At 41.1% G+C, this 16,391-nt stretch overlaps 1 protein-coding gene, 1 long non-coding RNA gene and 1 pseudogene across 4 annotated transcripts in view; 1 reads left to right on the top strand and 2 right to left on the bottom strand.

Moving 5' to 3' along the window:
• LOC125458511 (uncharacterized) overlaps nt 1-10,807 on the top strand; it is a 61,737-nt gene extending 50,930 nt beyond the window's left edge. For 2 of the 3 annotated variants that reach the window (XR_007248831.2, XR_007248829.2), the window contains exons 2-4: nt 5,076-5,187; nt 7,449-7,520; nt 10,211-10,807. This is a non-coding gene — a long non-coding RNA (uncharacterized LOC125458511). Of the gene's footprint in view, nt 1-4,790; nt 4,897-5,075; nt 5,188-7,448; nt 7,521-10,210 lie in introns of those variants that run through there. The other variant, XR_007248830.2, reaches the window with a different exon arrangement.
• The window catches only part of neurl1b (neuralized E3 ubiquitin protein ligase 1B), a 419,935-nt gene that overhangs the window by 122,539 nt on the left and 281,005 nt on the right, over nt 1-16,391 (bottom strand). The gene's annotated exons all lie outside the window — the stretch shown is intronic.
• LOC125458581 (U6 spliceosomal RNA) lies at nt 5,899-5,996 on the bottom strand (annotated as a pseudogene).

Here is a 16,391-nt window from a genome sequence, read left to right as displayed (position 1 = left end):
AATGTGACTCATAGTGTGGATGAAGTCCAACAGTTAGAAACTTTGCCACTATTAATCTCATAAGCGTGACGAAATTTGAGATATACTCAAGACCAAAGTCAACATGGGAGTTTAAGAACACGTTCTACGAGTCAAAATCCTGAAGGACATGCACCTGGATCATTGAGTCAACAGCGTGATTAATTATAAATAATGCAACATACATTTTCTGTATTGGTGAAAAAATACACCTATAGCAATTTTGCCTGGAAACTACAAGCTTTTTACTTGGTACATACAAGTAGACCCGCAACAGCAGGATTGCCAGCTTGCATGCCACTGAAGAGATCAAGAAATCTTGCATTGAGTCGGTCCAGGTCTTAGAGTAATTATACCCAGATAGATTTGATGCGAGAGGAACCTTCAAATGTGATGGTAAATTGTACTGCAGAAAAGATGCAATTCCATCAACTGACCCTTCCTGAAGGTGTGCAGTTGTATAGAAGAGAAGCCTAAGAAAACTTTAGGTGAAATGGATTACAATGGCATAATCCATTGTGTACATCAGCAAAAAGACTGGTGCAATACTATCATGTGTGTGCTGAAGAAAGATGGTACAATCACAGTACATTTGGATGCAAGATATCTAACCTTTTCTGTAAAGAGATGCAATATTCCACACAAAACTCCACAATTAGAGGAAGTGAATCTCAAATTCACAGCTGCTAAATTCTGCTCTAAGCTGGATGTCAAACACGGATACTGGTCAGTTCACTTCACAAGAGAATCTCAAGAAATCACAGCTTTGACAACAGGAAGATATTGCTTCCTGAGACTTGCAGTCTCTCTGTTAATCAGGATCTGTTCCAGCATCATATGGAGAGAATTACACAAAATACTTCTGGATATGTGTGTATTGCTGATGATATTGAGCAGATGGACAAAATAAAAAAGATCACAACCCAAATCTACACTCACTAAAGTGTTCTGAAAATTGTGATGCCAGTTCTTTTTAAAAATAAGTCACTGTGCAAAGTGAAGACAAACCTCCTGAAACAGTGAACGTGATGTCCGATGTAGGACTACAATTTATTTCAGGGCTGTAATTCTATCTGTTTGATACTGGATTTATAAGGTTTACAAGCAGGATCCTGTAACTGCCCCTCCCTTCTGTCCTCTAACGCCATTGTTATAAACACAATAATGATGCATTCCTTAGACAAATCTATTAAATATTCTGCAGAATGGAACAGTGCCAAAGGATACTAATACATAAAACGATCATTGAATTTGGGTTTATTTTACTGTATCACTCACTGTCAGCAAACTTGCACTTAGAAAATACATAAAGTCGTGAAAAATATTATGATGTCCGATCTTCAAAGAGATGGATTTTAGAACACCAACTGATAAAGGAGTCATGAAGATGACAAATAAGATCAAAACATGTGTGTCCGGTTTTAAAATAACACACTTAGTAGCACTTGCAATGTCATCTGCAAGTCATTTAATGGGTGGTGGTGATCTATTGAGCATTTTATGATTAGACTCGGTTCATAGAGAACAGCTGTTGGTAAAAACACACATGCAATTTCACCACAAAAAAGATTGAAAGAAATTCAACAACAGGCAATGGTTGAGGGGGAATTTCATCATTCCTTAGGTACAGTGAAGAGGAGAAAGGGCTGGAGACCCTTTAGCCCATGTCACTGTTCCCATGGGTTATCCCAGAAGTCCTGGTGAAAGCTAGTACAAATAGACTGATCCAAAGAGTTCATCAGGAGTATGCCTGGGTCATGTGATTTCCTCCTCCAACAGATACAGTGCACCTCCGATAAAGAGAAAATTCAAACCTCAAATCTGCTGCCATGTCAACTTGTTATAGTCAACTTCTTAGAGTTATTTCTCGCACCAGGCATTGTTGGATCCATCAGCTGCTGTGCCGCTTTTCCTCACAACAAATATGTTGGAAGCATCTTGCAAGCCCTTGTCTTGACGGTGACATCCGTGTAATTTGGGCACCACTGTACAATACTCAAATTACTTTGCTGTTCATGCAAAACCAACAGGGTGTACATTTCACACAGTATTTCACATTGATGTGAAGCAGTAACAAAGGATCCCACATGTCAAAAAATGTTCAACTATGTGAACTGAGTAGGAAAGACACCAGGCAGAATCTTACCAGGTTGTGAGCACCATGGACTTGTGCGACACTGTGTGATTCTTTTTCTTACCAAAAATAAAAACAGAGAATACACTGGATAGTGAAAGGAACAGAATAAGCAACTATTCCTCATTATAAAGAGGACTTGAATTCCATTTATCTTGGTACATGATCACTACGTGAGAAGCTAAAGCTGATGAATTAAGGCAGGAAGACCCTGACACACAAAGACTGAGTAACCAAACTTGAGAAGTCTGCTGCTGCCTTTGTCCTCACAAAATGTAGTCTCCTATATCAGGCAAGATCCGCCATGGGCAGAGATTTACCGGATTTGAAGTTTCCCCACATTAGCCCAGGTAGCTAGGATACAGTGGAAAGCAGAGATACTGTGCTCCTGATTTGTTTCTTGGCCTGGAATGTCAAATAAATGTTCCTGTTGAAAAGTAGCGTATAGTGAATGCCAGATTTCTGAAACAAAAATGGAAGCAATGTTGTCTGACTAGTAGGAAACAAACAGTAGTAGTCAATGGATACTTTTTGGGCTGAAGGAAGGTTTGTAGTGGAGCTATCCAGGTGTTGATATTGGGACCCTTGCTTTTCCTGATACATATTAATGACATAGATTTTGGTGACTGGGGACAATTTTCAATGTTTGTATAGGACATTGAACTTGGAAGAATTGTAAACAGTGAGGAGGATAAGGTAGAATTACAAAAGGATATTGGCAAGTTGGTGGAGTCGGCAGCTAGGTGGCAAATGAAGGTCAATGCAGAGAAGTGCAAGGTGATGCACTTTGGTTGGAAGAACATTGAAAGACAATACTACATAGAGAATAATTCTGACCTGGGTGTACCTGTACAGAGATCACTGAAGTTGACAGAAAAGGTGTCAGTTAATAAAGCTTACAGTGTTTTCACCTTGATTAATTTGGGCATATAGCTCAAGAGTAAGGAGGTATTGTCGAACTTGTACAGTACACTTGTTAGTCTTCAGCTGGAGTATTGTGTACATATATGGGTGCCACATTGTGCAGCAGATTGGAGAGAGTGCAAAAGTGGTTCACGAAAATGGCTCCAAGAATGGGAAACTTCAGCTAGGTTAATAAATTAGTTGGAACTGGCGTCCTTGGTGAGAAGAAGGCTAAGAGGAGATTTGATACAGTTTTTCAAAATCATGACTGGGCCAGATAGAATAGATAGGGAGAAGCTGTTCCCACTCATAAAAAAAACAAAGAATGAGAGGGCATAAATTCGAAGTGATGGGCAAACAAAGTAAACGTTACGTGAGGGGAAAAAAAGCTTTTTCCCACAGCGGCTAGTGGGCTATGGAATGCATTGCCTGGAACCCTGCTGGAGGCAAATTAAGTTGAGGCATTCAAGAAGGCATTGGATGATTATTCAGTTAGAAATGGTGAGCAGAGATACAGCAAAGGGGCATAAATTGACACTAGCTAATAGAAGTGGTGCAGGTGCAATAGATCGAATAGCCACCTTCTGCACCATAACAATCTGTGAGACAAAACAGAATTAATGTTTCAGATCAATGACCTTTGATCAGAATTGTTCTGATAAAGGATCATGAACTTGAAGCAGTAACTCTGATTGATTATCTTTGCAAGAACTGGATGGAAATTGCCATTGGTTTGAGGCTGCTGAGGTACTCGTCATAGCACACGGCCGTACCGGCAGTCTAGCAGATGCTGTGACCAGAGCGACATATTTATAAAAGAGAACTCCCTCCAAACCTTGGTGCAGTCTTTGGATCAGTGGTTGAGATTCCTGGCATTTACATCAGAATCAGAAGTTTTGAAGGATCATAAGAGGGAACTGTTTCATGGACCGAGTAATGAAAGAAGATTTCTGCCAAAAGAGCAGACTTGACTCCATAAGACATCTAAGTGAGATACCACAACGCACAAAGGGCTGTTTCCCGACACTATGTTTTAAATGTCCTATGGTTTAAAACAAATTTGATAGCAACTTATATTAAATAGTGATTGTTAATGTTGCTTCCTTCTTCTCCAAGAATGCATGTGTCAGAGATGTTACATGCTGAAATGGCTGAACTTGTGTTAACTAGGGAGAATTAGGCAATGACCTTGAGGAGAGAGAACTGAAATTGTATCAATAGAAGGAACATTTAGTCAGGAAATACAATAAACTGCAGTAATGTGAGAAAGGTAAACAGAAACGATATTAAATATTTACTTATAAACTATTGAGGAGACTGGTTGTACAGACTGTGGAGTGACATTAGTTTAAAAAGAAATTAAATTGACCTGTTCAGCCTTGTTATAACGCATCTCCTGGTCAGGTGTGACTTGAACCTAGACCTGCTTGGCGCACGGATAGGATCACTACGACTATCTCAGTCGGCTCCCTGTGAAGTTAAGCCATGCTAGCCACACGAAAATAGGCTCACAGTGATTCAACAGTCAATTTTTAAATGCGTCAGTTTTTATTTTACACTAACTTTGAAAATATCAGCAAGAATTTGAATTCTAATCAAAATGGAAGTGACAGTGAGATTGGGGATAAATCTTTGAAAACACTTTGAGCTATTGTTCTACTCGTTTCAGTTGAAAGATCAAAGAGTTAAAATTTTGCTTCTTATTCATGACAAGCTGTTTCATGATCGTGGCATAGATCTCCGAAGTCTGCTTTAGAATATCATGGTTCTGCGATATTAAGATGAGCTCGAGCTGCACAGATTTGATAAGAGAAGATTGTTTCCAACAATGCATCATTCAAGTAATTTCAAACTGAGCTTTGTTTGTTCATTGCTATCAGATCAAACATTCAAATATTTTCCTTAGATAAGACAAATATTTTTGTCACTGATTTTTATAGCAATAAATAGTTGTTCTTCCAATATCTTTAAAATTTGATCAAGCAAGGCAAAGTTATATTTATTTATTCTTCATTTACAGGATGCGGGCATCTCTAGCAAGGCCAGTATTTACTGCCTACCCCAAATGTCCAGGGGCAATTAAACATCAACCACGTTTCCATGGATCTGGAGTCACATGTGGGCCAGACCAGGTAAGGATTGTGGTTTCCTTCTCTAAAGTGAACCTGATGTGTTTCTCCCCTGACAATTAACAACAGTTTGATGGCCATCATTAAATTCATAGTTCTAGTATTTTTTTTAAAGATTATTGAATTTAAATGTCAACATCTGCCATGGCAGGATTTGAACCAACATCCTCTGAACAGTACCTGGGTCTTTGGATTAATAATCAAACAATAATACCACTAGGCTACTGCTAGAGGCGTCATTGTACGCTGTCTAACACTCAGAATAACTGCTGGTTCTCAACTGCATGGAAATGATTGGGATTAAAAGATAATAAGCACTGGAAAGATTTTCTTTTTTTTAATCCTGAATCAAAATCACAGATATTTCAAAGTGTTTTACAAAACAGTGGATTTCACTGGTTCATTGAGTTGTCCCCTCCTGAAATACACTCAATGTTTTGGGTATAAATACCATTCAACTCCTGACAGCCAGCAGCTGACAGAGGAGAATTGCAGTTGATCTTTACCCAGTCTTGGATTTTAAATTACTCACAAAAACTGAAAGGTTACAAATGTACAGCTTCTAAATCTGCAAACTACCATCATGTTATATTATTAATGTTTTTAAATAACTTGTTTGGACATGTTATGGCACCCCTCTGTAGCATCAAATTCTGAGGCGGTACTTGAGCAGAAGTCGAAATATTAGCACTGTGTACAAGAAACATATTCAGAAAAAAAAGGTGATGTTTCATGAATCAGTATACCATCCTTGCACAGTGGCCATGCTAATTTTCCACGTACATTCCTCTTTTTCTGTATATCTAATCAATTCCCAACAACTCTATACTTAGAGTCATAGATTCATACATGATGGAAACAGACTCTTCATTCCAACCAGACAACGTTGAACATAATCCCAAACTGGATTAGTCCCACCTGCCCGCTCCTGGCCCAAATCTCTCCAAAGCCTTTTCTATTCATGTTCTTGTTCAAATGTCTTTTAAAAGTTCCTTGAACTTAATTTGGAATGCTAACAATTACAAGGTATAATATGTGCCAATTAAGATCTCAAGAACAGCAAATGAATAGATAACTGACAAGATAATAATTATTGATATTGGAAGAGAAACACATACGGATCACATCGGAAGAGACCCTGACAAAAACTAACTGAAACTAACATATTACATATGAATGTTGACATTTCAGGACTATGCTTTGGAATAATTAATTCCTTTAGAAAACTGGCTCATGACTTCAGATAGAGGGAAATATAACTCTTGATGACTAAGACTGTCTGCATCTATCACTGTAACACCACCTGACTCAACTGCTGCCAGAGTTTAGCTGCTGCCAAACCCTTATCCCCATGTATTTGATATCTAAAAGTTTGACTTTTCTGAAGGACATCTGGCTGAATTACATTCACCCAAATCTCCATAAACCTAAGCTTATCCAAAACTCTCTTACTCGTAGGCCAACTCACAGCATGTACCACTCACCTACAATCAATGCATTCAGTAACCTACACAGACTCCTGGCTGAGCAACATCTTTAAGTTCTTCATTTTATTTTCAAATTCTCCCATGATTTTGCACTGTCCGATCTGTGTACCATGACTCCTCAAATTCTGTCCTCTTGTCTATCCCCAATTTTAATTTCTTCATGACTGGTGGCTGTGTTTTCAGCTGCCAAAACCATAAGCTCTGGAATTCCTGTTCTAAACATCATAACTTCTCTTTAAGAGGCTCATTAAAGCCTACCTCATTGATCAATCTTTTGGTTATCTGCCCTCATATCTCTCATGGGCTCGATGTCAGATTTTGTATGACAATGCTCATGTGAAGTGCCTTGGGATATTTTGGTATGTTAATGGTGTTATATAAATGTAAGTTGCTGTTCTGGCCAAATAATCTCTTGATCCTAATCATAATTTCCATGGTTCAACAGCTTTCCTAATCTTTTGTGGAAGAAGACATTTGCTCTTATTTATGATGTGTAGCAAATAGCAAAACTTTGGGCAAGCAGCATTGGAGGAATCTGAGGAAAAACAGAAAACGAGAGCAATATGAATTTTATATTCAGCTGCATCACTGGGTGACAGGGGAGAAGAAGTGCAAAAGATTTATAATCTTTTCAGTGTTGACAGAGGCAGTAACATCCCCTTTTCTCTAACCCCTGCTGTTCAACAGGATCAGCTTGTTCTACGTATGATGGCCAATTTTGGCTTTCTCTCACTTAAGCCATGAATTAAAGTTATCTTTTTATTTTCTGTTTTCTAGGCCACCTTCATTCTTCTTCAAAGAACAGCCATAGAGCTGAATTTTCTCATATTTTAGCCAAATGATGCCCAGGTAATGTTTTTTCACGCGTTCTTCTCCTGCCCACTTCATCAAGTGTGCATTCTGCCTCCACATTTACTGGTGTTATGCAGTATTATGTTCAGTAGAGGTGAAGTGTTCACTGAGACTTTCCAGCAGTGAAATAATGGTTGCCATATTAAACATCATTGCACCATTCCACTCACTGTCAGCCTGGAATTGCTCACAGTGTCATCCTGTGCAATTCCGTACAACATGGATGGAAAGGCAAGTTGGGAAAATCACTTTACAGACAGGGAACTGGAAGTCAGGCTGGATTGGAGAGGAGGACTATCCTATATACCCAGGATTGACAGAGAAAACTGTGGCACCAGAAACTGTTAGTCTGGTCTGAAGTAGCCATCTAAGTCAATGCAGTGTCCATGCTCTGGTGGAACAAGCAATAGCGCCATGTGAAGGTTATTCAAAGTAAATATCACCATCTTCGCTCACAATCCTCATACCCACTCTAATTCTAGCCACTGTACCACCTCCCAACCAAGGTGCATGGTCTACCATACTCATGATTGCAATGCAGTATCTTTCCTCAATGGCTCTCACCACCAGCAAATCTACCAAACCTTTCTGCCTCTACAATTCTTACATACTGATGAAATCTCAGCACCTTTCCAGACTGAGGAAGGACAAGCCCCCTGTATGAGAGCTACGCCGCTGCCCCACTGAATTACCAGCAACGCATACTAACAGATTCAAGAACAGCTCCTTCCCTGCTGTTATCAGACTTCTAAATGCTCCTCTTGAATTTTAAAATTAAATGTTGATCTCACTCATTATGCACTTTCTATCTGACCATTGCATTGTATCCTTTGCTCTGTTCTATTATCCTAACGCACTTGAATGTTATGACCTGCCTGCACTGCACACAATGGCAAACTCTTTCACTCTACCTAGGTATGTATGACAATAATAAATCAAATAAGAAAAGAAAATCAATCTTCAGACTGCAGGACGACTTTAGCTGAATCCCTAAAACAGGACGACCCAAATTCTGTTTGCATCCAGTGCTCAACTTGCCATGGCCAAATCCTCGCAACAGCCGAGATCATATATTGCCTTTGACTGACTACAGGAGCACCCCACAATCCTCCTTGACTGGAATGAGGACTACTCCCTTTAGACTTTGTGACCTGGCTATTTGGCTCAAGTACATGCAGTATGTTTGCTGTATGAGCCCTTGGAACATGTTGTGGAGCACAGTGTCGTACAGCAATATTTCTACCCTGTCGACAAATCATTGCTGGCAAACATGACAAACTGCTTGGCTTTTTGCCTGGGCTAAAATGCAATGCAAGGCAGAACTGCTGTGAGCATCTAAGTACGTACAAAGTGAATGAGCATTGAGAAAGTAATTTAAAGAACCCTAAATGTACCTTGTTCCAATGCATGACGTGGGTGCCCATCTCTCCACACAAAGTGGCTTGGATGAAGCATTGCAATGTTAGGTGTCAGCGCTGAAGTGTATGCATTACAAGTTAATTCAAGATGTGTCACAATGATGTGTTGAGCTTGGTGCTTTGCCAATGCCAAGATCTGCGGACAAGGGATGGAGACAGTTGCTACCCGTGGAGCATGTCTCAAGCTGTTGAGGAATTTTGGTCAGGATCAGGGTCTGGCAGAGAGCTGCCAGATATCTTGTCTGATTTTCAAATTGGGAAATGGTGGTTTTCTCTGATACACTAGAGTATAGCAACTGAATTGAAGTGAGACAGTATGAGGTAATAATAAGATATTAAGGCAAATAATTAGGGCCCTCACCACTGATTAGTGAGTTTCTTTTCTAGCCACTGAAACCTTAAGGAGAAAATTGGACATTTTTCTGTGATATCAATAGTCAATTTTTTCCATTCTCACTATATTCTATGAATGTCTTGCTGTTGGCCATGTTGTTCATATACCAGGAAAATCTTATACATAGCTTTTGGCATTTTGTATAGACTCCTGATGCTGGTGGGGGGTGTTGGGGGATAACATCTGGAAGCCTGTACCTGTGACGAAAATGTGGCTGCTACCTGAGGGCATTGCACCTCCTACACTGGGCTGCAATATATCAAGCAGACATCCTGATGCAGCTTACTGCAGTGTGACTGGAATAACAGGCTGTCCCAGCTTCCAGTCAGTGTAAGTGCAGAGAAGTGGGGCAAGTCCAAAAGCTGACATGATCCAGATGTTTTCCTGTAAACCATGTAGGATTCCTGGTGAAAATAGTGTCGCGTTTACCTAAATTATAAGAAAAGTACAGTACATGCTGGATTTTTGAAATAAATGCAGAAAATGCTAGACAAACTCAGCAGGTTTGGCAGCATTTGTGGAGAGAGATAAATACTGCTAATGTCGAGTTTGATATGATTCCTCCTTAGACTTTGTATTTCTCCCTCCACAGACGCTGCTAGATCTATTGCACATCTCCAGCACCTAGTTTTTATATCAAGCTAACTCTTTGTGCTGTTAGAGCCTTCACTTACTTTTTAATTATTTTTATTGCGTTCTTTTATCAAGTTTGGTTTGGAGCAGTGAACTGAGTACTGAGGGCTGAAAACAGCCTTTCGACTATAGGCAGCAGCTTACATTAAAAAAGGGAAGAGAGAAAAAGCAAGCTGTTTTTGTTTGCAAGGTCAGGCATGGAAGCTACTTACAGATTGACTTTTGATTAAAAATTTCTACAGATGCTTCGACAAAGGAGGAGGAGCGTTACGTTTGAAATGATAGCACAGACCAGTGCCTGAGAATTGGTTCCAGCAAGCCTGGGAGAGACATTATGCTCCAGCAGATAGCAGATTTTGAAAGGTAACTGGGACCATCTAAGGAGATGGTCAGTCTGACAGAGAGAGGCCAGAGTTTTGAATTGCGTTTTGGATGCTTTTTTTCTGGGAGGAGGAGTTTGGGTGTTGGTGATACAGCATGAAGATTTGAGAGCTTCCTCCTAAACTTCCTTTTATCAGTTGTTGATGTTCAGAGAACAGAAACTAAGTTATAAGTGTTATTGTCTCTCTCTGAATGAGTCAAAAAGGTAAGCCTGATTGAAACCTTCAGAAAAGCAAGCAAGAAACAATGATCTATGCTTGTGGAATGATTCATCGTGAAAACCTCAAGTAATCTGGCCAGTTCTTTTTTTATATATAATCATTAACTATTTTGTGCTCATTGGTCTGAAAATAAAGGTTCTTGGGTCTAAACATGGACAAAAGTTAGATTTATTTGTTGTTTAATTTAGCTCTGCTGAAGTTACTGTATTGTTAATAAATTGTTAACTCTTTTGTTTAAGCTGCAAACCATTATTGAGAATTGATTATTCACATAGTCTGGCATGATTTATTGAAGACTCTGGTTAGGAACTATTGGGGTCAAATTTGAGGATCTTTGAAGATTTTTGAAGGGCTCATTCAGCTGTCTGTCTCAATGTTGTCATAGTGTTACAACCACCAGTTGATCACCATAGCACATAACTTGAGGGATAAAGATCTCAGCGTCTATTCTAAATTGGGCAACTAAAAGCGTGACATATCAATGAAAGCAAATAGCTTATTGTTAGTTGAGACACGAATGTGCTAGTGAATGTAATATTTTTATACACTGGTGAAGCACAACAAAATAATATGTAATAATATGAAGCAAAGAACTGCGGATTCAGGATATCTGAAACAAAAACGAAATTGCTAGTGGAAAGCAGCAGGTCTGGCAGCATCTGTGGGGAAGAAAGTAGAGTTAACATGTCAAGTCTGGCGACTCTTCTTCAGAACATTGGAACACAGGACTCAAAACATTAATCCTGCTTTCTTCCCACAATGCTGCCAGATCTGTTGAGTTTCACCAGCAGTTTCTATTTTTGTAATAAATGTCCATTTGTTCTTTCAATACTGCAGCTACCCATGAGACAGTTTCTTATGTTATGAGAGATAACATCACCACTGCCATATCAGTTACACTGCTGGGCATAAAATGCACATCAACCTCTTTCACACAGAATAGAATAATAGAATCCCTACAGAGTCAACGCAGGCCATTTGACCCATCAAATCTGCATCAACCCTTGAACAACATTCCGCCCAGACTCACCCTGCCTATTTTATCCCTGTAATACTGCATGGCTTACGTCTAACCACCCAACCTATACATCCCTGGACACCAGGTGCAATTTAGCGTGGCCAATGTGCCTAAGCTGCACATCTGGACCACCCGGAGGAAATCCATGCAGACATTGGGAGAATGTTCAAACTCCACACAGTTGCCTGAGAGTGGAATCAAACCTGGGGCCCTGATGCTGTGAGGCAGTAGTGCTAATCACTGAACCACTGTGCCACCCCAAATTTTGGGCTCATATACTACTGATCCTTTCTTGAATTCACTCCTGGCTTTTTAACATCAGGCAAAGCAAGTGGAGATTGATACTGATGTGTTGTTATCATTGTCACTGACCCACTCATAACATGACTACATCATTACAGGAGTGCAAAGATACAATGAAACTTTCTGATAGCATATTATCCATAAGCCAACAAATATTACATTATTTTCATTGTGAAATTTGATTAGAAAATGTTGGTATCATTTCGCCAAAGAAATTGCACAATATATCCACAATAATTAATTTAATTAATCAAAGTTAAATAGACCACAGGCTTAAAATAGATTCTGATGTGGACTTTTCACATGACTGTTGGTAGGAATGCAAATACTGATTTTACAATTAATAATCTGATAAGTTCTTTCCCATGGCAACCTTCTGGGATTCAGAATCTTCTACAAGTACTGGAGATTTGCATACTAATTAAATTTAAACAACCTTGCAGTTTAGAAAATGACAAATTTGACAGAAAATCATGAGCACTGTGGCACAAGGCTTCTGAAGGTCTCCTTCACTGGTTCTAAAGCTTTGAATAGGACTGGTACATGTCATCAACCCAAAATGTGGGTCCTTTCCTAAATGTCAAGTATGGAGCCATATAAATGTCTGGCAATGCCAGCTCCAAAGTGGTCTGCTGAGCAGTGGATGGCTCACAACCATACTTCCATGGGTAGTCTAACCCCAGTCCAGGACTGAGGAAAGAAATAGATGAATATGTCTGGAGCTGCAAAAGAAACCATTTATTCAATACAAGGTGAACTTTTTTTGATTACAAAGTTCTGTCCTGAAAGCTCAGTGGTACTCAGGCAAACTGTCAGCTGAAGTAAATCTCACTGAAATCTAAAATGGATATAAAGGATGGATTTTACAGGAAATGTCCCTAAGACCAGGCACATCCCTTAGTGGGAGAGGACAGCATGGAAATATCTTGGCCTCAGGCTGAAATTTATGATTCCTATTTGTTAGATGTACACAATTGACAATGTGTGGTTAAAAAGTTTGTTTAAAGAAGATAAATTTACATTTTAAAAATGTACATACTATTGAAATGAAAGTGCTAAGTAACCAACTAAATAAAATAGAACTGTAGCAATTTTTGTTTATACATTTTATTGGTTATTGAAATGTTTTCTTACCATTCATAGCTGAACTGATTAGAGAACTACTCAAGAATTAAATTAGTTAAATTCAATATGCAGCTGCACATCTTCATACGATAACCCAGTGACTTGGAATGTCTGTTTTTCTTAAAAAAATTTGCAACAGTAATTTGTTTAAGATCTGCAGAATGATTGAATACATGTTTTGTTGCAAAACTGGACAAAGTTGAACTGTGATAAATTAGTCGGAAACCTGTTTGATACAGTTGTAAATGATTTAATGCTTCAGGCACTGATCAACCGGTTGATGTTTCTAGATAATGTAAATTGATTTCCAATTATTTAATCAAATCTGACCTTTAAATGCTTTTAACCTTTTTTCCACTGTTAAGTGCCAACCCTTGCATTGCTGCCTTTAGTTCTGAATTTCCAACATTTATATCCACACTTTGCTGACATTTTAATCATACAATAACTAATTTTCTTTGTACCTTAGCTTTCAGACAAAGTATGGCTGTGATTCAGAAGTTATGATTAATCTTAACATGTCACATTCTCAGGTTACAGAGGCAAGTTGGCACATCAATTATTTGATTCACAAGTAGCAAATGAAATTTGACATTATAATGGTGCTGACGCGTTTCAATGTATGCTACTTGCAGTGTAAAAAGGGCCATAATTGTGTATTGAGGCTTTAGGTGAAATTAATATTGACCAGAACTGACTTTATTGCCTTGTCTCAAATTCTGCACAGTAATATTCTTCAATTCTGTGACTGGTGTTCTCGATCACTTAGTACTGATAACACATGCCTGTGGAATATGATACCTCAGAATACAGTTACAGAAATACCTGCAAGACTTGCATTACTTTGGACCTGCAAAATGCCAGTTACTTGTAAGCCATGAACAGAAGTAGAAAAGAAATTAATCCTGAATCTCTGAGTGTCTTTGATAGAGCTTTTTTTTTTATAGAACAGTGAACGTGTGAATCTACTACTAAAGGAATGGCAAATTGAAAGTTGGAATGCATTTTGCTTACCTCTTTGAATGAATTTTACATTAAAATAACAGCTACTTACTAAATTATTGGCCCTATCATTTTAGGTGGATAGGATCCTTTTTAGGGAGGACAGACAGAACTGCAGTAACATTTTGCCACTAATCTGCATCAGTTCCTCATGCAGCATGTGGCACAGCGATAAAAATAATGGGCAGAATACTGTCATCCTAGAATGCATTCCAACAACAGACTGCGAGTGGGTGGCACTTCTGTTCATGATGGAAATGGCTGGACAATTTCAGGCTGTCAGCCAATAAATACAGTGGAAGTGCCGGATCTGTTTGTACAATGGGAATGGGAAGCCAGATGTCAAGTTTGGATAATAAAATGTGAGGCTGGATGAACACAGCAGGCCAAGCAGCATCTCAGGAGCACAAAAACTGACGTTTCGGGCCTAGACCCTTCATCAGAGAGGGGGATGGGGAGAGGGAACTGGAATAAATAGGGAGAGAGGGGGAGGCAGACCGAAGATGGAGAGTAAAGAAGATAGGTGGAGAGAGTGTAGGTGGGGAGGTAGGGAGGGGATAGGTCAGTCCAGGGAAGACGGACAGGTCAAGGAGGTGGGATGAGGTTAGTAGGTAGCTGGGGGTGCGGCTTGGGGTGGGAGGAAGGGATGGGTGAGAGGAAGAACCGGTTAGGGAGGCAGAGACAGGTTGGACTGGTTTTGGGATGCAGTGGGTGGGGGGGGAAGAGCTGGGCTGGTTGTGTGGTGCAGTGGGGGGAGGCGACGAACTGGGCTGGTTTAGGGATGCAGTAGGGGAAGGGGAGATTTTGAAACTGGTGAAGTCCACATTGATACCATATGGCTGCAGGGTTCCCAGGCGGAATATGAGTTGCTGTTCCTGCAACCTTCGGGTGGCATCATTGTGGCAGTGCAGGAGGCCCATGATGGACATGTCATCAAGAGAATAGGAGGGGGAGTGGAAATGGTTTGCGACTGGGAGGTGCAGTTGTTTGTTGCGAACTGAGCGGAGGTGTTCTGCAAAGCGGTCCCCAAGCCTCCGCTTGGTTTCCCCAATGTAGAGGAAGCCGCACCGGGTACAGTGGATGCAGTATACCACATTGGCAGATGTGCAGGTGAACCTCTGCTTAATGTGGAATGTCATCTTGGGGCCTGGGATGGGGGTGAGGGAGGAGGTGTGGGGACAAGTGTAGCATTTCCTGCGGTTGCAGGGGAAGGTGCCGGGTGTGGTGGGATTGGAGGGCAGTGTGGAGCGAACAAGGGAGTCACGGAGAGAGTGGTCTATCCGGAAAGCAGACAGGGGAGGGGATGGAAAAATGTCTTGGGTGGTGGGGTCGGATTGTAAATGGCGGAAGTGTCGGAGGATAATGCGTTGTATCCGGAGGTTGGTAGGGTGGTGTGTGAGAACGAGGGGGATCCTCTTGGGGTGGTTGTGGCGGGGGCGGGGTGTGAGGGATGTGTTGCGGGAAATACGGGAGACGCGGTCAAGGGCGTTCTTGATCACTGTGGGGGGAAAGTGGCGGTCCTTAAAGAACTTGGACATCTGGGATGTGCGGGAGTGGAATGTCTTATCGTGGGAGCAGATGCGGCGGAGGCGGAGGAATTGGGAATAGGGGATGGAATTTTTGCAGGAGGGTGGGTGGGAGGGAGGAGGTGTATTCTAGGTAGCTGTGGGAGTCGGTGGGCTTGAAATGGACATCAGTTACAAGCTGGTTGCCTGAGATGGAGATTGAGAGGTCCAGGAAGGTGAAGGATGTGCTGGAGATGGCCCAGGTGAACTGAAGGTTGGGGTGGAAGGTGTTGGTGAAGTGGATGAACTGTTCGAGCTCCTCTGGGGAGCAAGAGGCGGCGCCGATACAGTCATCAATGTACTGGAGGAAGAGGTGGGGTTTGGGGCCTGTGTAGGTGCGGAAGAGGGACTGTTCCACATAACCTACAAAGAGGCAGGCATAGCTGGGGACCATGCGGGTGCCCATGGCCACCCCCTTAGTCTGTAGGAAGTGGGAGGAGTCAAAAGAGAAGTTGTAGAGTGTGAGGACGAGTTCAGCTAGGCGGATGAGAGTGTCGGTGGAGGGGGACTGGTCGGGCCTGCGGGACAGGAAGAAGCGGAGGGCCTTGAGGCCATCTCCATGCGGAATGCAGGTGTACAGGGACTGGACATCCATGGTGAATATGAGGTGTTGGGGGCCAGGGAGTTGGAAGTCCTGGAGGAGGTAGAGGGCGTGGGTGGTGTCACGGACGTAGGTGGGGAGTTCCTGGACCAAAGGGGAGAAAATGGAGTCCAGATAGGTGGAGATGAGTTCGGTGGGGCAGGAGCAGGCTGAGACGATGGGTGGACCAGGGCAGGCAGGTTTGTGGATTTTGGGAAGGAGATAGAA

This window comes from Stegostoma tigrinum, chromosome 13, assembly GCF_030684315.1.
Source record: "Stegostoma tigrinum isolate sSteTig4 chromosome 13, sSteTig4.hap1, whole genome shotgun sequence".
Taxonomy (NCBI): domain Eukaryota; kingdom Metazoa; phylum Chordata; class Chondrichthyes; order Orectolobiformes; family Stegostomatidae; genus Stegostoma; species Stegostoma tigrinum.
This window is presented reverse-complemented; position numbering and strand designations above follow the sequence as displayed.